Consider the following 23120-nt stretch of genomic DNA (forward strand, 5'->3'; position numbering starts at 1 on the left):
CCATTCATCGGCCAATACTTGGCCGATGGCTGATGGGCAGTGGCCATTGGCTAATGGCGAGAGAAAGGCCAGACATCAGCCGATGGCGGGCCGCTGTCTGGCCAGTGGTCGACAAACTATTTCCAGCCCTTGGCAAATGATTGGCTAAATCTGTGCTGCTTGGAAAGGTTACCAAACGCAAATCCGAAACCATTACGTGTGACCGCCGAGAGACCGCCATCCGAGTTTCGGTGTGACTTGACGGGGTCGCTCGCGAACCGCATCCACAACCACTTCGCAAACGCAGCTCAACCGTTCAGTGTGAATGTGCCATTAGCGAGTAAGGGTGCGACCGGCCGCGTCCCATACCTTTCTCGTGGCCTGGTTTCCACTCCAGAGCGCACCGTGTCCCTCGCTTCTAAAGGATCATTCTACAAGCTTACGACATTGAGGAGACAAGGGAAGTCGGTCCCCGAGTGGTCTAGTGCACACCAGCTCGGAGCTCGGGGAGCAGAGGCTCGCGCTGCAGAACCCAAGGACCCTTGAATTCAATCCCTACCGGTGCTCGTTTCGATCTGGATGAGCACAATATCGGCGTGCGGTTGTGTATCACTACCGTGTGGTGCACGTTAAAGACCCCAGGATAGCAGTTGTACTCCTATCCTATCGTAACTCTGTGTTTATCTGCGAAAAAAAAAAAAGATCTGGCGCGTCGGGAGCTTAAACAAAACAAAACAAAAAAAAAAACATGCCCCAGCATTTCATCCGTATTGGTTGGCAACACCAGCTGTATTATTTTAGGAAAATTATTCGAAAACGAAAACATTGTATTTGGTCGTGGCGGGATGTCGTGATGTAAGATTTGGCATAATACAGTAGGCTGATCGCCCTGATTAGAAGACTAATTAATTAAAATTTTTAAAACAATATTTTTAAATCGTGATCATAAATTTGTGGTTTTAATAATAGATTTGATGAGCGTCAACTGAAGCTACAAAATCAGTCATTTAAAAAAAATCTGAAGCACGGCATTCGGACGTACTGGTGCAGGACGTTCAGGTGAAATGCCTATCGGCGCGGTCATTCAGTGCACGGACATTTCGGTGTTGGACATCTCTATGTACGGACGTTTTGGTGCGCGAAATTTTCGGGGTACATTGAAGTTCCTATTTGTTTAATCGAATTTCAAGAAACAACGACGTAAAATAGCATAGATGTCAACGGTCTGCAGTTGGGGAGCGAGACGAGAAATCCAAAATCTGTCGGTTGCAATGCAGCCAACACGTATCATACTTCTCATATCGTCATCTGCTTGCCGTGTATTATTCCATCGCACTACAGTGCGCCGTGATGTTCCCAAACATAGACCATTAGTAAAAACATAGCCACATCTCCCTCCAAGCGCCACCCAGAAGTATATCTACGTAAATACTGGCTATCTGAAACAACGCGCCCTGATTTCTTCCTTTTTAGAAGTGGATGGTTTTATGTCAGTGAAACCAACTATATGTTGGTACCAATGCGTCTTCTGAGAATTGCAGTATTTTTTACTGAAGCCTAATTAATAATATACTAAGACTAACTACCTTATTTTTTAAACGTTCTATTAATAAACGAAATGTCAACGGGAAGTTTTAAAGCCGCTATATGGTTTGGGTGAATTATTTTTTTTTTTCTTCTGACCAGTAAAAGAAGTTTTTGAAATATAAAAAAATACCCTCTTAACACGCCCGCCCCATCGTGAACTGGATTTCAATTGTCACGGCCTTAATTCAGAGGCCGAAAAAAAAAAAAAAAGGCAAGACGAAAGCACCTTGTTTTAAGACTTTCGCGAGCAAACACTCTCATATTTTTATACCGGGTGTTTCAGAGAAATATTTAAAAAAAAAATTGCTAATGGCGTCATTGAAGTATAAAAAATAACTATTTTTGAAAACCAACTCCCAGCAGCGGGAAACACCGTGAATCGAAAAATATATAGAGTTTTGATATCTAATTAACTAAAATTGCAAATTATATTTCTTGTTAGCGACATTTGGGTACACGTCGAAATTATAATTTTGAAGACTACTATCACGGAAGGCTAAGCGAATTTACGTAAACTAAAAGTAGCAACCGGCTTGGAGATATTCGCCGCCAAACTTTGCGCTGTAATGGGTATGGTTAGACGGTTCCGTGCAGTGGAACCAAATCTCGGGAATCGTACCCATACATATACAGCCCAAAGTTCGTTAGGGAATGTCTCCAAGCCTGTTGCTTCTTTTCACTTTCCGTAAATCGCTTTAGCCTTCCATGGTGGTAGCCTACAAAATTATATTTGCAAGAGGGACCTGAAAAGTTGCTAATTAGAAAGTTAATTAGCCCAGATTACTTAATTAGATAGCGAATTTATATATATATATATATATATTTTTTTTCAATTCCTGGCGTCTCTTGCGGCTGGGGGTTCGTTTTCAACAATAACTTTTTGTTTTTGTTTTTCAACAACCTTTTCATTAGGAATTTCGAAAGCATTCTCCGAAAGACCTGTATAAAAATTCTTTTAAAGCAGTTTTTACGGCTAGCAACGTCGCTATGGCCTTAAAGGAGAAGTTGAACCCAGATCATGCACAGCCACTGCTATTAACGCACGAGAAGTAATAAGCATTTCATCTCATAAGAAATGAATTAGAATTCAATCTATTCGGTTTGTTTGCTTGATTCAAATTGATATTTGAGTTGATTACAACTTTTCGGTACTCGGACACCCCTACATTATTCTGTAAAGAGCTACAAGTGATTGATTGCTTTTTATACCGTCGTGCGAGGCGCAAGCCTGCCTATGACTTTGCAAAAATGACTTGCGTAATAAATCGTGGTTAGAGTTCATCCCTTCCATGTCGCCCCCTAACCAATCAGAGAGCTGCCAAAGTCTTAGCTTCAAACATGACTCTTAGGGCCGGTTGCACCAACGCCGCTTAGCGCAAAGTGGGGCTTAGCCGGGAACCTAAGCTAAGTTTCGGTTTCGTTCGGTTGCACCAAAATTGCTTATCGCTAAACCTAGCACTAAAGCACGCTTATAGTGAGCGCTCAACCTTGGGCGTTTTGCTTTTGGTTGTTTCTTAATCCTGGATTTAAAACATGGCGGCTGGTTTGTGGCGGTCGACTCGGTGGACAAAAGTGGTTCTAGAGCGTGTTTTAGGCTGCAACTGTGTAACAATGACCAGATAATGATCTTCAATTGTGCCAAGGATACGAAATATTGCCGTGATAAGTGTTTATTGACCCCTATGTTTAAATACGCTCTCGACAAACACTGAGTGTCAGCCCTAACCGCGGAAAGCGGGGATCGCGGGGACATGTCACATAAGTAGGCTGTTTTTTTTTTGCATGACTCGTGTTTGATCTGATAAACGTACACGATCGAAATTATTTAAATTGGAAGATTACTGAAACGTGTGTCCAAAATGTAAATATTTGTATTTTCATTCTTCGCCGTGAAGCGGAGACCAGTCGTTGCAATCGATGTTTCGATTAGGGGCAACATTAGATTGCAATGATCAGCTGATTCTTGACGTCTCCTACTGGAACTTTTATTGCGGCAGACATCGCGCTTGAACAATAAACTATTTAAACATGCTAAACGTTCTTGTGTATCGCATTAGTTGTATATTTTATATCATATTTCTATTTAATAAGATTTTCTGCCTCACGATTTACAATTTAGCAGTTTTAGCAGGTGCTTTCTCGAAAAATGAATGGTTTCTGTACGGCGACATGTTTGACGATTCGACTTTTTTTTTTTGTTTTTTGGTGAGGATAGTGACCTGGAAGATTACCAAGATTTCAACTATGCTCGTTGGATCCAGGACTGCTGCAGACCACGGCTGGTACGGCCGAAGGACGACCCCTTCTACCGGTACGATGAGGTAGATTTTATCACGCGATTCCGACTCTCCAAGGATGCTACCATCCGGCTGCTGAGCGGAATCCAACACGTCATCGCCTTCGACGGCCCTCGCAACTGCCCACTGTCGCCCATCAACCAGCTCCAGGTCGCTCTTCGATTCTACGCGACAGGCACATTCCAGGTAGTTTTGGGCGACCTGTGGGATGAGCACAAGTCACAAGCGGGTCACGCACGTCATTGCTGCGCTGGCAAGGGACTTCATCTCTTTTCCCATGACCGAGGAGGAACGCAGGATTGTTTCTGAAGGATTCTACAGCATTCAAGGATTCCCAAGCGTTGTTGGAGCGATTGACTGCACGCACGTCCACACCCAGTCGCCTGGAGGTGATCATGCCGAACTGTATCGGAACCGTGCAGGATACTTTTCTATTAATATGCAGACAGTGTCAGACCATCAACTCTGCATCCGCAACATTGTGGTCCGGTGGCCAGGCTCGGTGCAGGACAGCACAATCTTTGGCAACAGCGCTTTAAAAGCACTGTTTGAGATTGGACAGATGAATGAGAGCATCTTGCTGGGAGATGGAGGCTATGCCTGCTCCATGTACCTCTTCACACCAGTTGCTGCTCCGAAGACGCCAGCTGAGAGAGCCTACAACCGAGCCCCATACCCAGAAGCAGTACTGTTGAAAGGCAGTACGGCGTGTGGAAGCGCCGCTTCCCCGCTCTGGAGTTTGGACTCCAAATCAACCTGGCGACTGCACTGTCCAGCATCGTGGCCATGGCAGTGGTCCACAACCTGGCGCTCCAGCTGGGTGAAGCCTAACCACCCGTAGAATTGAGATTAGCAAGTCGTCGACCTGTCTTCTCAGATGTAGTATGCGAGCATGTCCCTGAGCCCCATGGCAGGACTAGTGCAAGATCGGCACTCATCGACCAGGTGTTTGCCAGGCGAGCCCGTGTAGTGAGGCGAAGAAAGCAAAACAGCACAAATGGTGCTCTCTTTTGACAAGTTCCTGCTGAAGGAAGACGCCATAGCAGGAACTGGCACGGCAGATGCCTTCCACTATATTGGAGCAGACAGAGTTCTCTTATGTACTCGACTGTACAGAAAGCCATATGTGAACATTTCTGTTTTATTTACATGTTAAAGGGCAGTTGCCCAATTCTTGTTTCAGTTTTTTCTTTTGGTGCTGGAAGCACCGCTACTGCTATGCTGCGGCACCTTCCAACACCTTGGGTGGACAAGAAACAGCTCACATGCAGCACTGATAATTAGCGTAGCTAAGTAACCATGTCGATGGCGCTAAGTCAAAAGCGAAATTTGGGAGAGCTGGTTCATGCTATAAGACTCAGAATACAAAAGGCGCCAACGTGAAAAGCAGCAACGACGAGTTACGGGGTCATTTGTCACGAACTTTATGCAATGCCCACTTAATTTTCCAGGCGTCATCGAAGCGATTGACTACATCTCTATTTCGCTTGGTGTCTGACTCATCACAGGACATATGTGGGATCCTTGTACACTTAAGGCATCTTCACATGTTGAAAATAAGTAATGTGCTTAATAATAATTCTATAAAATCGGTCCTTATAGATCTCCTGGGCATTTTTTTGCTAACTCAAAGTCAATGACTAGGTGTATACATAGTGCTACAATATATACCTTCCCAGAGGACACATATAAGAACCTTCTGGAATAAGCATTGACATCACGCAACGTACAATATACATAACATCAGTCAACCTTTCCTTGATCTGAGGACCTAAATGTAAGGAAAAATTAAAAGCTGTTCATATTGCCCATTTTGTTAGTTCACTTCGTTGCAATACAGAAATGCTTTCTGGAAAAACTAATGCCATGACCACATAACATTTCCATTGTATGCTGTATTTTTAGATGACATAATGTGCAATAACCAACTTAATATTATCAAATATTGCAAAAATGAAAAGCTATTCATATTTTTTAATTTCGTGAAGTCCAGTTCGTTGCGATACAAGGGTGCTTTGTGGCAAAACTAATGCCATGTCTACTACATTGAATCAGATCTATTTATCCAGCCATATAATTTTCTATAAAATATTTGCACTCTAAAACAATGCTATCTTAATCTCCCACGTAGTACTCCCCTTAGCAGCTTACAAACTTATGCCAGCATTCCTTCCAGCTTAGCTCCCTCGTCGTGCTTTCTCTTATCTAAGTAAAGTCTAAAATATTTTGCCTTGCGATTTCAGCTTTCGGAAAATCCAGAAGTAATAGAGAGCCCTATCTGGGCTGCAGGGGAGCTGGCATACCTGGGTAAAACCCCGTATGAGACGTGACGAATTGGCAGATGTATTGTTGTGATGAAGCTGTCAATCACCAATTGCCTGCAACTCCAGGCGTTTTCTTCATATGGCATCTCTCAGACGGCGAAAATCTTCCACGTAGTGTACTCTTTATTTATTGTCTGGCCTGAAGGACCATACTTATAATGCACCTCTCGTTTATAATCCAAAAGAGTTGTCAACAGTATGTTCGCGTGGCTTCGACTTTTCTGTGCTCTCTTAGAATCTGGAGACCAGGGTGACTTCCACTGGCTTGAGTATCTTTTGTTTAGGGTCACAGTTCTTAATCCATTACTTATCTCAAGTAACAACTACGGCTAGGCCGTTGATCGATTAACCTACCTATTAATCAACTAATGCTTTCATAGCGATTATTTTTTCAACCGGTTAATCGGTAAAATTTTGACGATTCAAAAGAAAGTCAAAATTAAATGCCCCCACCACGCAGACGTAGACAAGTACACGTGTATGAAGGGCAAACTTTAGGGAAATGTTTAACCTAATATAAACTCTAGGGGTGATATTTGTAACTCAAGACAAATTGAGAAGGTTTCAAGCGTCCCGGCCACTTCAATGCCGTGCGAGTGTTCGTTTAGCGCACCATAGACTATTGTGAATACTCAAAGGAAATCGCCCGAACCTCTTGGCCTCACACCGCTGAAGTAAGAATCTGTGAGTGTGAGCGTCCTTCAACTGTTCTCAACTACACCAAGGTCGGTTCATAATCGAAAATATCTTTGCATCGTTTATCACAAATTCAGCAGCAAAAAAAAAAAAAGAAATGACGTTTCAGGACATTGTACATGAAAATGAACGAGACCGATTAATCAATTAAAGGCGGCGATTAATTGGGCTAAAATGTTTAATCGACGCCCAGCCTTAGTTATAACTTTCTTTAGAAACTGGATTGTTGTTTTAAATCAAGTTCTGTGCAGCTTTAGCACGAAAATCATTCTGCTTTTGTGACATAAATTAGGGTGAGGAAGAAAAATCTTTATTAAATAACATGCCTCTATAGGTACCACCTGGAAAGGCACCACCGATTTAATGCCTATTTTGGAATAAAAGAATAGAATGGCAATCCACCAATCCTGTGACATAAACCGCAGAATTAATTTTTTAACCACGTGTTTTATGATTATATCCTCCATCATAACTTCTGAAAGTGTTGTCTGCGGAACTGCCAGGTCCCCTAATTCTCTCACTGTCATTCGGCAGTTATTCTCTATAGTAGCTCAGATGCAGTTTAAGTTAACAGGTATTCTGGCTATGAAGGGCCTTCTGGAGCATGCATCACTCTCAACGGCATGCCCCCATTTCCGGAGGGCTCAGTGAATTGTACGTGAAAGTGTCCGGTGACGAATATTGAAGTATAGAGATCTGTAATCTCTGATCAACTCGCTAAGCCATAGTAAATCTGATGATCACACAGTGCTTCGCCTCATTCAATGGCATCTTGCAGCCGACTAAGTGGGCGAAAAATAAAGTGATTGTTCACGCATATGCAGTAGGGCCCAGTCTGACTGTTGGCCAATTGACATTGAAGCTGCGCCTCGGGTTAGCAAGATAATAAAAATCACTGAATACTTTATGAACAAACTTTATAGGTTGTAATTTTTGGTGCCAGGAAGCTATCGACCTGTATAAAAGCAAAGAGTCGAAAAATGAAGAGCTGCTCATGTTTTGCAATTTTGTTCAGTACACTTCATTGCAATACAGAGACACATTGTGGGGAAACTAATGTCATGATTTTCTCTACATTGTAGGTTCTTTTTGAATAGCATATTAATTTTAGATAACGTAAGGATCACTAAACCCATGGTTTTGCAAAACAAATGCAGCTCATATTTTCTCCATTTTATTGAGAGCACTTCATTGCAATACAGAGTGCTTTCTAGGGAATCTAAGGTCATGACTACCTCTAGAGTGTAGACTGCCATTTTTGACAACATAAAGGGCACTAACTCTCTGGTTAGTGCCCCTTATTTGTTTTAGAAAGCACAAGGACAACTAAACTCTCATTTTTGCAAATAAAACAAACAAAAAAAACCTGTTAAAAGTTTTTTCTCACTTTGTTGTGCATACCTTTGTGCAATGCAAGGATGCTTTGTAGGGAAACTAGCGACTTGGCTACCCCTTGATTGTAACTGTAGATTCAGATGACATAAAGTGTAGTCATGCTTTTTTCAACTGCCAATTGAAGTTAGAAAAGCTATAAATTATTAGTTTTTATGAGAACAAAACTTATAAGCTATGTATTACTGCTTTGGTCCAACTTTTTTCCTAAGATAATTAACAGAATCCTACTCAGTGGCACAACATACATAACATCAGTTTAAACTCCAACAAGAAAATCCATGATTGGGTTGATAATAAGAATGGAGGATTTTGAAAGCATAATTCTAGGCTAGGGGTGGCCAAACTGCGCCTCGCAACCCCATGCGGCTCTCTCAGGCTCCAAGTGTGGCTCACAACTTCGTTGTAAGCATGCTCAGGTAAGAAAAAAAAAGGTATAAAATAAGACAGCTTGCGTTATGGCAGCCTTGTGCCAACATGCCTATACTGCCATGAGGCGTGTTTTTCAACAATGGAGGAGGTAAAATTAGAGTAGCATGCGACCCTGATGTACAAAAACCTCGCTGACCTCCTAGGTTTTTGGGCACCCTCTTCCGGCATTGCTGGAACCTGTCTGCCAATAAGAGTATAATAACAAAAACAGGACAGCCTGTAGTTATCAATAAAATGCGAATGCAATTGATATAATTGAAATATGTTCCAATGGTGGAAAACTATACATTATTTCACAGTGACCACCTGGTTAACCTTTCTTGACATAACGACTGCAGGATCTAGGAAAGTCATAGACACTGACCAATAACAGCCCCATTGCTCATAAGAATGTCAACGGCATGGAATCTCTAAATATTTGTGTTCCATTTTGATCAATAACGAAATTTACTATGAGGCGGATTTATATTACGATACCACTACGGTGTGGCAATGAAATTGTTTGTAGACCCTATTACAATATTTCAATATTAATATCTGATGCCTATGCATTTTCACTAATTGACGAGCTTTGAGCAATTGCTAAGAAAATGTTTTTGCAATATCTATGCATGAATTAGCCAACTGGGCTCTGACAGAAGAAAAAATAGCTGAAGAGGCAATGTCAGGATGAAAAAATTACTATACTCACATTAACCTCACAGACCCACCTTCTATGCGATAAGTATGTTAGAGCCTCAGGGTCATGGCCCAGTTCATGGACAATTGTTAAGCTCAGTTTATTCGAAACAGAATACCTTAGGTCGCTAATGAACATACTGAATGTTTGTACAATCTGACTTGATTATTCAAATCCTTCATTACTGCAACTCATTAAGCAAAGGATTTGCAAGTATCAAGCCACTAAACCCTAGCTATTGCTATATTTATTGCATGTTGGTTGTTGTGATGATCCGACAGCAATTATAAAACAGAAAAGCAACATCAATGAAAATATTTTTAGTTTTATTGATTGAAGAAGTATACAGACAGAAACAGAGGGAGAGGAGGAGATGAGAGCGAGCGGGGATGTCAGAACACCAAGCTCTGGTTGGAATGATTAGTGGATAGAGGCAGAGCAAGTTGCCTTTGTCTCTACTCACTGTTTGAAAGCGAGCTCAGAACACCAGATGCCGGTGTTTGGCATTGGAATGCATACAAACAATGAGTACAGGGTCCTGACGTACCCACGTGCTCTTGTCTCCTTCCCTTGCTCAGCTTCTACCCGTACAGAACAAACTTTAAGGAGCAGTGTCAATTACTGATTGCATTTTTTCTCATTCTTTTTGTAGTAGATTTAGTTTCAGGATTTCGTGATCTCGTTAGAGTGTAAGGAGACTGATTTCTAATCTTTGTCTTTTCATCTTTAGCATTCGTCGTTCCTCAACTTTCTTTGTCTGGGCCTCTTGCAAGCGAAATTTTGCCTCAGCTAAGCGGTTGTAGATGGCTGTGGCATCGGCAGCAGTGGAGCTCCTCTTCATGGGCCTGTTGGGTCCCTGTCAAGGCTGGGTCTGCCTGCAGGGCACCGCTCCAGAGGGCGCTGGACTGCTTGCAGAAGGAGCCGGAGTCATTAGTGTCTGGTCCTGCTGGTCGTTGTCCTGAAATCATAGATGCTTTTGCACACTCGTACTGCAACAAAATATTCTATCGAAAAACCCAGGTTAAGGGATGGTGCCATCTAAGGGATTATAAAATATCAGAAATATTATTGCTTAGGCAAACCGAGCAAAGTATTTTATTCTATTTTCGTGCAATAGCGAGCAGGCCATCATGCTACCCCGTGCTTCTCCTCATGTAAGCAGATACACATCATTGCAAGCCTGTCAGATTTATCTTCACGTGCATATATGCTGCATGTGCTTGCACACTTGGGGGACCAGCCATGATGCAATGTGCTTAGTATATTGTATAAACAGGCAAATGCCAGAATTATCATTCCTATTATAAAAACAGTGGTACTTGGCCACTTTAAAATAATAGATATTGCCGCGCGCGCAGCTGGCCAAGCAGGCAGCGCGCGCGTGGCCTAACGGTTATCGCGCTTGCTTCACACGCTGAAAGCCAGGGTTCGATTGCTGGCCGCGGAGGCGTCTTTTTGTTGACACTGTAATGTGATGTTCTGGAGAATTCGAGAACCGTCTTGCTGATTCGAGGATAGAATGTTCCACGCGCCGAACCTTCTACGCCGAACGATCCAGAAACCCACGGGGGTACATAAGGGATTCCGCAAGGCGAACGGAGTCAGTCTCGCCCCAGCGTTCGACTCTGCTGCCACGCCGACTTCGACGCCCGCGACGCTCTATTATTATCTTTTGTACTCTTTTATTTTTGGCACAAGTTCGCCACATTAAACGTTTATTTCTTCCTGTTTATTTGTTACTTTCCTTCACCACCCGTGAGAATATTGGTGAAATCTGTTGCTGACAAGAATTGTTGGGCTAGACCAAAGAAAGCCAGGCTTGTTATTTAAGTGGAAGATGGGTAATAACCATTAGGAGAGCACCTATTTTCACGAGTCGGTGTTTCACTACCAGGTGCTCAAATATATGCTGCAGTTGCAGACATACAGTTGTTTCAAGAAATTTTGGCTTTAATCACTTTGTTATAATGATTTAGGTAGAACGGTATAATCGCACAGTGATATACATTACATTTGAGGGAGTTGAACTTTCTGTAAAAGTAATGCTGATAATAAACCAAGCAAACAGTTATGAACACCCCATTCGTTAACAAGGAAAAGTCTTTCTAAGTTAATTTTCAGCAGTATTACACTCAGTAAACCCGAACAAATGTAGCATATTCTACGCAATCATTATGTTACAAAAATCATAGAAGGTGGTCATTATATCTTGAAGACAAAAAGTGAAAAAGCTCAAGCAGGAAAAAATCCCACAGGGGGCAAATAAAAGAAAAATTAGATATATGATTACAGGCATGTTTTAATTAATTTCTAACTTTTAGTTATGCATAACATTCATAGTGTTAATTTAAACCATATTGTTACCTTGACAGAAATAAAGCCAGGGACAGATATTTATTTGGGCTCCTCAGTGATTCCTTCCTGAAGATCTCTATTTCATGTCTCAACATGTTTAAAAAATGTCAAAGACATAGTAAAAACAAAGCAGCGCACATGGAGGTTATAACACAGAATAAATAAAGGAAACACAAGACACAAACACTGTGTGCTTTTGTCCAGCTACTTCTGCAGATATTTAACCATATGTCTTAATTAATCCTGTGCGTAGCCACCCATATTAAGTCATTGTATAAAAATTAATTTTGATTAGAAATTGTGAGCCTAGGATATCATCCCTATGGGGTTGCTCTAGCTTACTTTCTAAACTCCACAGCCAAGCTATTGAGCTTGCTAAAGCAATTCTAATAATTAAAACAAAATAAATTAAAAAGGGGAGGGGGTACAGGTGTAATTTCAGTCTTAATAACTTTAGGGGAAAAAAATACGGCTTCGTTGTCGTGTGTTTTCGAGTATATGTTTACCTGTGAGCTGGGGTTCGAGACTTCGAACTCAGGGTCCCACGGCAGGTAATATTGCTTTGTTGTGATGCTCGGGGTGTCTTTGTGCACTGGACGGAAAATAATAGAAACAAAACTATTAGATACGTGCCTACGGAAGGGCATACAAGCTAGAAATAACCAAGATTGAATTACCTTCAGAGGGCACAGCGTCAGAGTCGAATCGGTTCGGTAGAAGCTCCAGCAGCGGCCCGATGAAGGCTATCAACCTTTCGGTTGTTCTGCTGAGAGGCGTTGGGAAGGGCCCCCCACCAGTGGCCCTCACGGCCAGCCTGTTAGCGGCCAAGTCTTTCCGGGCCTCCTTTATTTTTTCGTAAAATTTTTTTAGTTGATGCGCCTCTCGACTAGCACCGATGACGGCATTGAATTTCAGCGTAATTCGGTCCATTACCCGGTTTTTGGTTTTCGTTGTAATCTGATCGGTCGTTTTTCTCTCTACAATGTTCTTAAGTTCTTCCACGAGGTCTAATGATGCATCCTTTTCGCGTTGAGTGAATTTTGGAGCCCGGTTACGCGTCGTTTCCTTCATTTCGAGTTGGGGAGCAGAAGTGAAAAAGATTCTCAGTGGCAGTCGTCTGCTAGCATCCATAAGAAACCACACGTAGACAAATGTACAGATCTCTCGTATTTATTTATAATTTTCAAATATGTTTTTGTCAAGTTTACAAAAGTCGGTGTCAGAGTTGTTCAATCAAACAATGTTTCATCTGCTAGTCACCGCAGAAAAACAGCGAAGGACAACCGCCGCCGCCGAGGACCGCGGCAAAAAAGTTGTTTACATCGCGGGATTTCTCTCCGCCAATCGTATTCGTCCCTCTGAGCGTTCCCCAGTTCGCTATATTTGTCCCTAAATTCCCTACGCAAATCCAGCATTTAGCTACGGGCGCTTCTGTAAACTCGAGTTTACGTTTGTGCAAACGGAATTGAAACCCTTGCTTATCCGAGCTCGGTTTAGGGCTCTAAGCCGGCTTAGGAAAGTGCCGCTTTGGGTTAAGGTAAGCAACGTTGGTGCAACCGGCCCTTAGCATTTTTTTTCTCGCTGGATTAGTAGACGAGGAGAGTATTATTTTCAAGGTGCTGAAAGCAACAGGAAAATGGCACCACTGACATCATCCAGCTACTATTTGTAGACCATTAATATCAGGCGTGGCCAAGCTGCGGCTCCCGAGCCGCATGCGGCTCTTTCGCTGCTCCCTAACAAAAACTAAGAAAAACCTCCCCCTCCCCCCTTTCCCGCCTCCCTCCAGGTCACACGAGCACTTCCCCGAGAAGAGAAAAAAGCGCGTTTAAAATTGAAAGACAGGTTGCGGTTTCGTAGTCATGTGCTACTGTTGCCTTGCGTACAGTTGCATTACTTTTGGCACGAAAAACTGAAGTAGTTAAAGTTTCATTTATGGCACTAAAAAAATTTGCCCCACCCCCTTTTCTACCTTGTCTCTTTCAGGCGGCTCTTGGAAGTTTATTGGTTTTGTTTGTGGCTCTCAACCTGGCCACCCCTGACTTAAGCGGACAGAAGACGTTCCCCTCTCTTGGTGGGCCAGATGGAGTTTTTCTGCGCTTGACAGACCGGAAACGACCATTTTGAGGACAGCATGCATGACGAGCGCCAAGGTTTTTTTCGAGACTTTGCAAGGGCTGTTAAAATTAATCTGGATATGAAGGACTTTCAAATGCCTTGTAAACGAAGTGGTTTGGGGTTTTGAAAAAACATGCCGATCAATGAAGAACATAGTTGTTATTTTAAAGATTTGGTGGGGTCGTCAACAGCCACAGCGCTTGGAAACCCCTCATGTCAATGCCTTTGTTTGTAAGCACGCCTGTTTTCTCTTTTATTGTATGTCCAACTGAGCCCTCAGTTGTGGTCGTTCTTGCCTATGCGTTTTGGTAGGCCGATCTGCAACCTTTTGCTCAAAGTATCTGTGCTGCGTCTTCGTATGGGCAGGTTCCTATGGAAGGCCTGAAACTTCCTTTCCCGCTACTGAATGCCCTTTTGTGCGGCATCCACAAGAGATAAGAGATGTAGCCTAAACTGTCCGGAAAAACGTCTTTTTTTACGTATTTATTTATTTTTTTATTTTTCATTTCTTTATATAGCTTATATTATGACTAAAACATGCGACGCGTGACGGGTGGGAAGAACTTTAATTTCCCTTCTCAGGTGCAAAGCAATCGATGCTAAACGATTTCGCGGTGAATGCACATTTGAAGATATACCGAATTGTTCTGAGTTAGTAGCGAAACAACGTCTCAAGCATAATTGAAAAACGGTGAGTGTGCAGGCGACCTGGTGGATGTTGATCATGTTGAAAATAACGCAAGCCTGTGGTAAAAGGTGGGACACGTCTTGGAAGAAAAAGGACACAGAAAAAAGGACGTCTCAAAGTTCTAGGAAGTTTCCCATCTTTTACCACAGTCTCGGGTAATTTTCAACATTCTCAAGCTTCTTGCTGTTTCGACCTTTCTGCACGGATTACGAGTAATAAAGCCCATATCCTTACAGAAGACGTTGAGAACGCCTGTATCGACCCAACGCGTAAACACAATGTGATACGTCTAGTACGTTTTATGGAAAACAGACACCAGCAAACCAAGCATAACGTCGAACGTCTCCAGTTCTTCCAAAGTATAGTACTGCCCCAATCAGTCACTTAGGCCGTATACCAGTAAGGGACCGTAAGTGGTTGACCAGGTCTACAAGTTTATAAACTGCTGAAAAATGCATTTCTAGCTAAAATTGTGCTTAGTACTCTTTTAAAAAAAATGCAAAAAAAAAAGAATTGCCATTTGTGATTGGTTGTGCATCGAAATGTCCGTGCACCGAAAAGAACGTGTACCGAAATGTCCGCGCATGGACGAGTCCCACACCGAAATGTCCGTGTGCAGAAATGTCCGTGCACAGAAAATTCCATGAACCGAAAAATCCGTGCACCGAAAAGTCCGCACACAGATGTTTTACACCAAAACGCCCTACACCGAAAAGTCGTAGACCCCTGAAGAACATGGTAGGTGCGGAAGACGGCTGAAGGTTGCGCTCGTGTGAGAGGCGTAAAGCTGGCTGTCGACAAACACGAACCAAAATCTTTTCATCCGTGTTTTCGAACCGCAAACATTGCGACTGTTACACGAATGAACTCCTTAGTGAATCCCCGCACTTACCCCGTGCTTCTGATTTAAATGAACTGATTTAGTAGATTTAGATACGCTCAGCACGTTTTTTATTGAAACCACGCGTTTACTTTCACAAATTGAAAAAAAAAACAAATAATAGACAAGCTTTATTTATCTTATTCGACTTATCGTGACAATTGGCCTCCTATATTATGTCCCCCCGGCCGTACACCTCATCTCAACAGGCATTATTATTCTAAATTTCACAGCGTCCTTAAATAGACTTGTTCAGACTAAAAACCAAACGCCCAAACGAATGAAGATATTTTCTTCCGATCGTCGCGAAATCCGCTGCCCGGGTTTCGCAAATTCGGTGACGGTTCGAGCGAGTCAGCAAGCGAGTCGAAATGACCTTCCGTGGGCTCTCCAATAGACTTTTCAGATAGTAAAGCACTATACTCCCTTCATACTTAGGGTGCAACGCTGTCAAAGCTACTGGCGCGAGCGTGGGGCTTGATCTCGTTAATCATTTGCACGCCTTCTCGCGCAAGCAAAACCGTAGATGAAGCCACGCACTCGCGTCAGTAGCTTTGACAGCGTTGCACGCTAAGTATGAAACAGAGTATAGAAGTTTTGCTGGTGCGTTCAAATTACTTCGATGAGGAAAGCGGGCCCCTGGAGCTGACCTATACTCTATTTCACCTAATGATGTACCGCAGGGAAGGCTACGGGCGCGAGCTCCTTGCTCTAGGGCGCATCTTGGCGGCACAAGCTCTCGTGCATTAAGAGCAGCTGCCAACGCTATGAGCTCGTGTTTCTAGCCTTCGCTTAAGTACAACATAAGGTGAAACAGAGTATAAACCTTTTCCGCATAACCTCAAACCAGCCAGTAACTGACGTACCCTCGACCTGGTGCATTTTTAGATTGCGCGATGACACAGGTTATGCAACCGCCAAGGATATGGGCGAAAAGGCTTAATAACGGACGTCGTGCATGAGTTAGTTCCGAGTGCTTTTTTTTTTACCGTGCTGCAATTTCCGAAAATCTATGGTTGTCCGGCTACCACCGCGTGGTCGTCGGATGGATAAATAATTTCAAAAGGCATAAGAACAACAGCAGAAAGTCTGCCATGAGCACAACAAGCTGCAGCGCGAGTGTGGCTGCAATGTTATCGAGCTTCGAATTTTCCCCAAGAATCGTTATTTATGAAATCAGTTGATTGCGAGATTGAATCGCAAAAGATTCGTATCAGACTGAACGTCACGTTTAAGCTCACGACCACTTAGTCTACGACAAAAAGACAGAGTTTAATTCCCGGTGCAGGTGGTCCAATTAGGTTATCACTGCAAGCCCCATGGTATGTGAAAGGTATGAAAAAGTCTACATGCCACCACTCATGATGGAGCTATGAAATGTCGAGAGCTTACCTGCCTATATATAGACTACATTAAATTGCTCATATAGACTTCGCTGTGGAAGCTCAATCAAAACACCTCACCGTCTTCGTCCTCGTTCTCTCGAGGCGGCAAAGTGATGGCTTGTGAGTAGCCAGCTGTATTTAACCGGACAAGCTCCAACCAAGTTATTGCAGCCCACCATAGCCAAGTCTAGCCAAGTTCCCCCCATACCCACACCGTTGCCTACCCAGATAGCTGTGCTGCCAGAACTAGCCGGTATCTCTTTTTCTAAGCCGCTAGACGGCGTCGCCGGCGCCGCAGTTCTCGGGATGGCGGCGCCTTTACAGGGGTACGGAAACCAAATTCTGGAGCTTATTTCTTTGTTTCAACACGACGCAGGTAGCAGCACAACCACAGAAACATAAATATTGCGCTAGAAAACGCAAGAAAACTTATTTTAAAGTGAATTAAACGATAATCAAAAACCACCTGGTAGTTGGTTATGAAGCTTCAATGGAATGTCGTGACGACAACATGCCTCTGAAAGCAGCGCCGCAGCGGTATGTCCGCTCACTGGTATAGATTGCCTAGGCCTGAACGCAATACCGAGGCGTCTTGGTGGAAAGAGCCAAAACGAAGTGAGCCACCTTGGTTTCAGCTCTCGCGCGACGTGCAAACGCGTGCTTCGGTTGTTCTCAGGTTTGGTGCGCGTGCTGGCCCCGCGATCTCTACAGCCCTTGGGTACTTCGACAAAGCGAGATTGTAACGCGTTGACGCCTCCAAGTGGCAAAACTCGTCACTACGGTACGCTTGGTCGTCCGAGGCATGATGACGTCAAGACGTCTGCCGGATCTTCCGAGATGCATCGCGCTCCTCCATGGCTGATTTTGAAGCGCTCGCCAAAATCGCGGCATTTAGAGCATAAAATATAGCCATCTGCTCAAAATACGACCGTGCGATTATTCATTACAGGCTTAGCTGATCATATTGAACTCATTTCTTGATGTTTTCTCTATATTTCAAGTTTCGATTCCGTATCCCTTTAAAGAAAAGGTCTATAGTGGAAGTAGACTCCCGCCACTCCAGAGGCAATCACGTTTCAGCTTAAAAGTGACCGTCATATTCCCCAGTACGGCTCTTTATCATCATCGTGTAATATGAAGCACACATGTGTTCGTTGACTTGTGGCGTGAGCAGACGGAAGATGGTGTTACCCAACGTAGTGTAAGAAAATTAGTTTCTTTGAACCAGTTACGTAACGTCACGAAAGCTTAGGCCCGCTTGTGCCACATGTCACCTGGCCATCTGTGCTTCATATTAAGAATGACTTACAGTTCACGCAGATAGCCAGGCGCGTGACATTCGAGACACGAATGTTTAGGTGACTTCTACATAGGAATCCGTGTTTTCGGATAAATCTTAAAAAATCGGAAAACACACTTGCTGGTAGAATTCCCCTCAATTGGGATTTATCTAGAAAAGTCTGTACTTCTAGGTCACAGCGAAAAACTAAAAGGCAAGAAAAGACGGTGTTTTACAAATAAGCTTCATATTGTCACGGGTGGTGACCAAAATAAAAGGAAATAAACGGGAAGAAATAAACGTTTAATGTGGCGAACTTGTGCCAAAAAAATAAGGGAGAACAAAGATAATAACAGAGCGTCGCGGGCGTCGAAGTCGGCGTTAGCAGCACAGTCGAACGCTGGAGCGAAAGTGACTCGACAAGGTCGCGGACGGCCTCTTATCTAGAGTTAGTCACTATCTCGAAGATTCGGCGGAGAAGGTTCGAGCGTAGCGCGCTCGGGGCGAGAATGAACAAGCACTTTCTAGAACAACAAAAACAAGGATGAACGATAGTTATGTCCGCAGCAAGAATGAACGAGAACTTTCTACAAGTCCGTGACCCTGCGCGCGGCATTATCCCCCCCTTTAAAAAGTGCATCGTCCCGATGCAGCACAAAACGAAGAACAACAAACCGAAACAAATCCAAAACAAAAAGGCAGCAGAATCGCGAGTCACGGTTCACAGTTCACCCGTCGACGAGAGTGGAAAGTTCTATCGTTCGTAATACGGCTTCAGCCGGACGACGTGCACCACCTCGGGTCGCGGCTGACGTCTTGCAGATGGGCGCGTTCCGTCGGGTAGAACTTCGTAGTTCAGATCGCCGAGGCGTCGGATGATCTTGTAGGGTCCGAAATAGCGTTTCAGGAGTTTTTCGCTGAGACCGCGACGACGTATTGGTGTCCAAACCCATACCCGGTCTCCGGGTTGAAAGTGGACGTCCCGGCGACGAAGATTATACCGGCGTGCGTCTACTCGCTGTTGGTCTTGGATCTTGACTCTTGCCAGTTGACGAGCTTCCTCCGCGCGCTGGGAGATGAGTTGAGCGTCGTCGTTGACATCACCGGTTGGCACGTGAGGCAGCATGGCGTCGAGCGTCGTGGTAACCGTTCGGCCGTGTACCAGTTGGAACGGTGTCATTCCCGTGGTTTCTTGAACCGCTGTGTTGTACGCAAACGTGACGTACGGCAGCACCTCGTCCCATGTCTTGTGCTCTACGTCGACGTACATGGAAATCATGTCGGCGATGGTTTTGTTGAGTCTCTCCGTCAGCCCGTTGGTCTGCGGGTGGTACGCCGTGGTGCGACGATGGCTTGTGTGGCTGAGACGAAGGACCTCTTGCGTCAGCTGGGCCATGAAGGATGACCCGCGATCTCTAATCAGTACTTCAGGTGCGCCGTGTCGAAGGAGAATGGACTCGACGAAAAATTTGGCAACTTCCACGGCTGTTCCCGATGGCAGGGCTTTCGTCTCGGCGTATCGTGTAAGATAATCGGTCGCGACGATAATCCACCGATTTCCTTGCGTCGATGTTGGGAACGGCCCAAGCAAATCCATTCCGACTTGCTGGAAAGGCCTAGTCGGAGCAGGTATCGGCTGCAGGAGTCCTGCTGGCTTCGTCGGAGGCCTCTTACGTCGTTGGCACTCATGGCACGACCTTGTGTACAGATGGACTGTTTTCGGGAGTCTCGGCCAGTAGTACTTGTCACGAATCCGGGCGAGCGTCCGGCTGTAGCCAAGGTGTCCAGCCGTCGGGTCGTCGTGGCATGCTTGAAAGATTTCTTCTCGCAGGCTGGCCGGAACAACCAGCAGCCAAGCAGGGTTGCTCGTTCCGAAGTTCTTCTTGAAGAGCACACCTCGCCGCAGAACGAAGCTTGACAAGTCTCGGGCCAAGACTCGCGGAACTGAACTTCCTTGGCCTTCGAGGTGTTCGATCACGGCGCGAAGTTCCGGGTCGTCTCGTTGAAGTGCTCCCATGTCGGCATCTGTCACTGCACCGAGAAAACGGGCGTCGTCGTCGTCGTTAGTGCTTTCGGGAGGAGATTCGACTGGGGCCCTAGACAAACAGTCGGCGTCGTTATGCTTGCGGCCAGACTTATGCACAATGGCCACGTCGAATTCTTGCAGTCGCAGACTCCAGCGAGCGAGGCGTCCTGACGGGTCCTTGAGGTTGGCGAGCCAACAGAGAGCGTGGTGGTCCGTGACAACGCGAAACGGGATCCCGTACAGGTACGGGCGGAACTTGGTTAACGCCCAGATGACAGCGAGACATTCCTTGTCGGTCGTCGAGTAATTTTTCTCTGCCTTAGACAGTGCCCGGCTTGCATAAGCGATCACCCTCTCTGCTCCGTCTTGTCTTTGGACGAGTACCGCGCCGAGTCCGGCGTTGCTGGCGTCCGTGTGAACCTCCGTTTCCGCTGATGGATCGAAGTGTCCGAGGATAGGGGGCGACTGGAGTCTTTCCCTCAGTTCGTTGAACGCTTGTTCTTGCTCCTCCCCCCACTGGAAGTTCACGTCGTCCTTGGTCAGATGCGTGAGCGGTGCAGAAATCTTGGCAAAATCGCGAACAAAACGCCTGTAGTAAGCGCACAGTCCAAGAAATCTTCTTACGGCTTTCTTGTCTGATGGCTTGGGGAATTCTGCAACAGCAGATGTCTTGGAAGGATCAGGGCTTACACCCTGAGCACTCACGACATGGCCGAGGAATTTGAGCTCGCCGTAAGCGAACCGACATTTTGACGGCTTTAGTGTCAGTCCAGCATTCTGGATAGCCTGTAGTACGGCTCGCAAACGTCTCAGGTGCTCGTCGAAGTCGCTTGCGAATACCACGACGTCGTCGAGATAGACGAGGCAGCTTTGCCATTTCAAGCCGGAAAGAACGGTGTCCATTACGCGCTGGAACGTCGCCGGTGCTGTGCACAGTCCGAACGGCATCACTTTAAATTCGTACAGTCCGTCCGGCGTGACGAAGGCAGTCTTCTCACGATCCCGTTCGTCGACCTCGATCTGCCAGTACCCACTCTTCAGGTCCATCGACGAAAAGTATCGGGCATGGCGCAGCCGGTCCAGAGTGTCGTCGATGCGTGGCAGCGGGTAGACGTCCTTTTTCGTTACGGCGTTTAGTCGGCGATAGTCCACGCAGAACCGAAGAGTCCCGTCTTTCTTTTTCACCAGGACTACCGGTGAAGCCCACGGGCTGCTTGAGGGCTGGACAATGTCGTCATCGAGCATTTCTTGGACCTGCTTCTGGATGACTTCTCTTTCTTTTACGGAAACACGGTACGGCGACCGATGCACGGGAAGCGCGTTGTCTTCAGTGACAATTCGATGTTTCGCAACGGTCGTTTGGCGCACCTTTGACGACGTGGAGAAGCACTCATTGAACTCGGCGAGAAGGTCACTGAGTTGTCGTCGTTGTGGGGTAGGCAGGGCTGGGTCGATGTCAAACTGCGAAGGCGGCGTTGTCTTAGGTGGCCACGAAGAGAGGTCTTCTGATATTCCGGCGATTGCGGCTGCGTCCGGGAGTTCCTCGGCGTGGCCCACGGCGGTGCCCCTCGTAAGGTGCTGGGCCTCCTGTCGGAAGTTTGTTACGAGTGCGACAGTAGTGCGTCCGTCTTGGAGCTCCGTGACGCCTCTTGCGATGCCGATCCCTCTTCCTAGAAGCAACTGGAGGCTTCCTTCGAGCAAAACGTCGCCACAGAGAGTCTCATCGACCCCGACGGGTACAAAAACACTTGACTGCGGCGGTAGGTTCACGTGGTTTGCGAGGACTCGTACCGCGGATGACGTCATTTTGGGGTTTTCCTGTGGTGGAGCAGGTTTTCGAAGCGTCAGCCGGTTTGCTCCGAGGTCGATGACGGCGCCATACTCGCAGAGAAAGTCCATTCCGAGGATAACGTCCCTCGAACAGTCTTGCAGAACGACGAACTTGACAGGGCACGTCTCACCGTGGATCTCGACGCGAGCAGTGCATCTCCCGACCGGTGTGATGAGGTGCCCTCCGGCGGTTCGTATCTGAGGTCCATCCCACGGCGTCGTGACTTTCCGAAGGCGGCGGGAGAGCCTCCCACTCAAGACTGAGTAGTCTGCCCCAGTGTCCACGAGCGCTGATGCGTCGTGGCCGTCGATGACGACGTTTAGGTTATTGGACACCGTTGCAGGGGCGTGGTTTCGATCTCTGGTAGCGTTCGAGTGGGGGCCCTCCGACGTTCGTGGAGGATCTTGGCGTCGGTCGTCTTCGGCAACTCCACCTCCAGGGGTTGCCGCGCCTAGTTTCCCCGGCGAGGAGCGAGGGGCGACAGGCTTTCACGTCGGGGTCGGTGCATCGGCGAAGCTGGACGTCGTGGCGACGGCGACCGGAACTCTCGGCGGGACGTAGGCTCAGGGGACTGAGGTCGTCGCAGGTACTCGTCGATCTCCCGAGGGCGTTCACCATAACGGGGTCGCGGGTCGTTCGGGTGGAACCCGCGAAGCCCGAGTCGTCGGTATGGGCATCGGCGGTAGGTGTGGTCCGCTTCCCCGCAATGGAAGCACAGAGGGCGTCGGTCGGGCGTTCGCCACACGTCGGTCTTGCGGGGTGCGCGAGGCTCCGGGCAGGCGTACTGGATCTGGTCGTCGTGGTGTCGGTCGTGCTGCGGCGCAGGAGACTGACGTCGGGGCGGCGCGACATAGGTGCGACGAGGAGGAGGCGGTGGCCGTCGAGCCAGTGCGGCGTAAGTCAACGTGGGCTCCTCGGGGGCTGCCACGACGACGGGAGCCTCTTCCTGGAAGGTTCTCTGAACTTCTTCCCGCACAACCTCGGCGATGGAGAGTGAGGCCGGGCGTACTGCAGCGGGCAGGAGCTTCTTGAGTTCCTCCTGGACGACTTCACGGATAATTTCACGGATGCCGGGGAGGGTGGTGCCAAGGTCGGATCCGGATGTCGCCAGAGTGGTTACGCCGGGGTGTCGCTGGTAGTGTCTGGCGCGTGCTTGTAGGGCCCGTTCCATA

The sequence above is a fragment of the Ixodes scapularis genome, unplaced genomic scaffold (assembly GCF_016920785.2).
Source record: "Ixodes scapularis isolate PalLabHiFi unplaced genomic scaffold, ASM1692078v2 PGA_scaffold2__306_contigs__length_199485367, whole genome shotgun sequence".
Lineage (NCBI taxonomy): Eukaryota > Metazoa > Arthropoda > Arachnida > Ixodida > Ixodidae > Ixodes > Ixodes scapularis.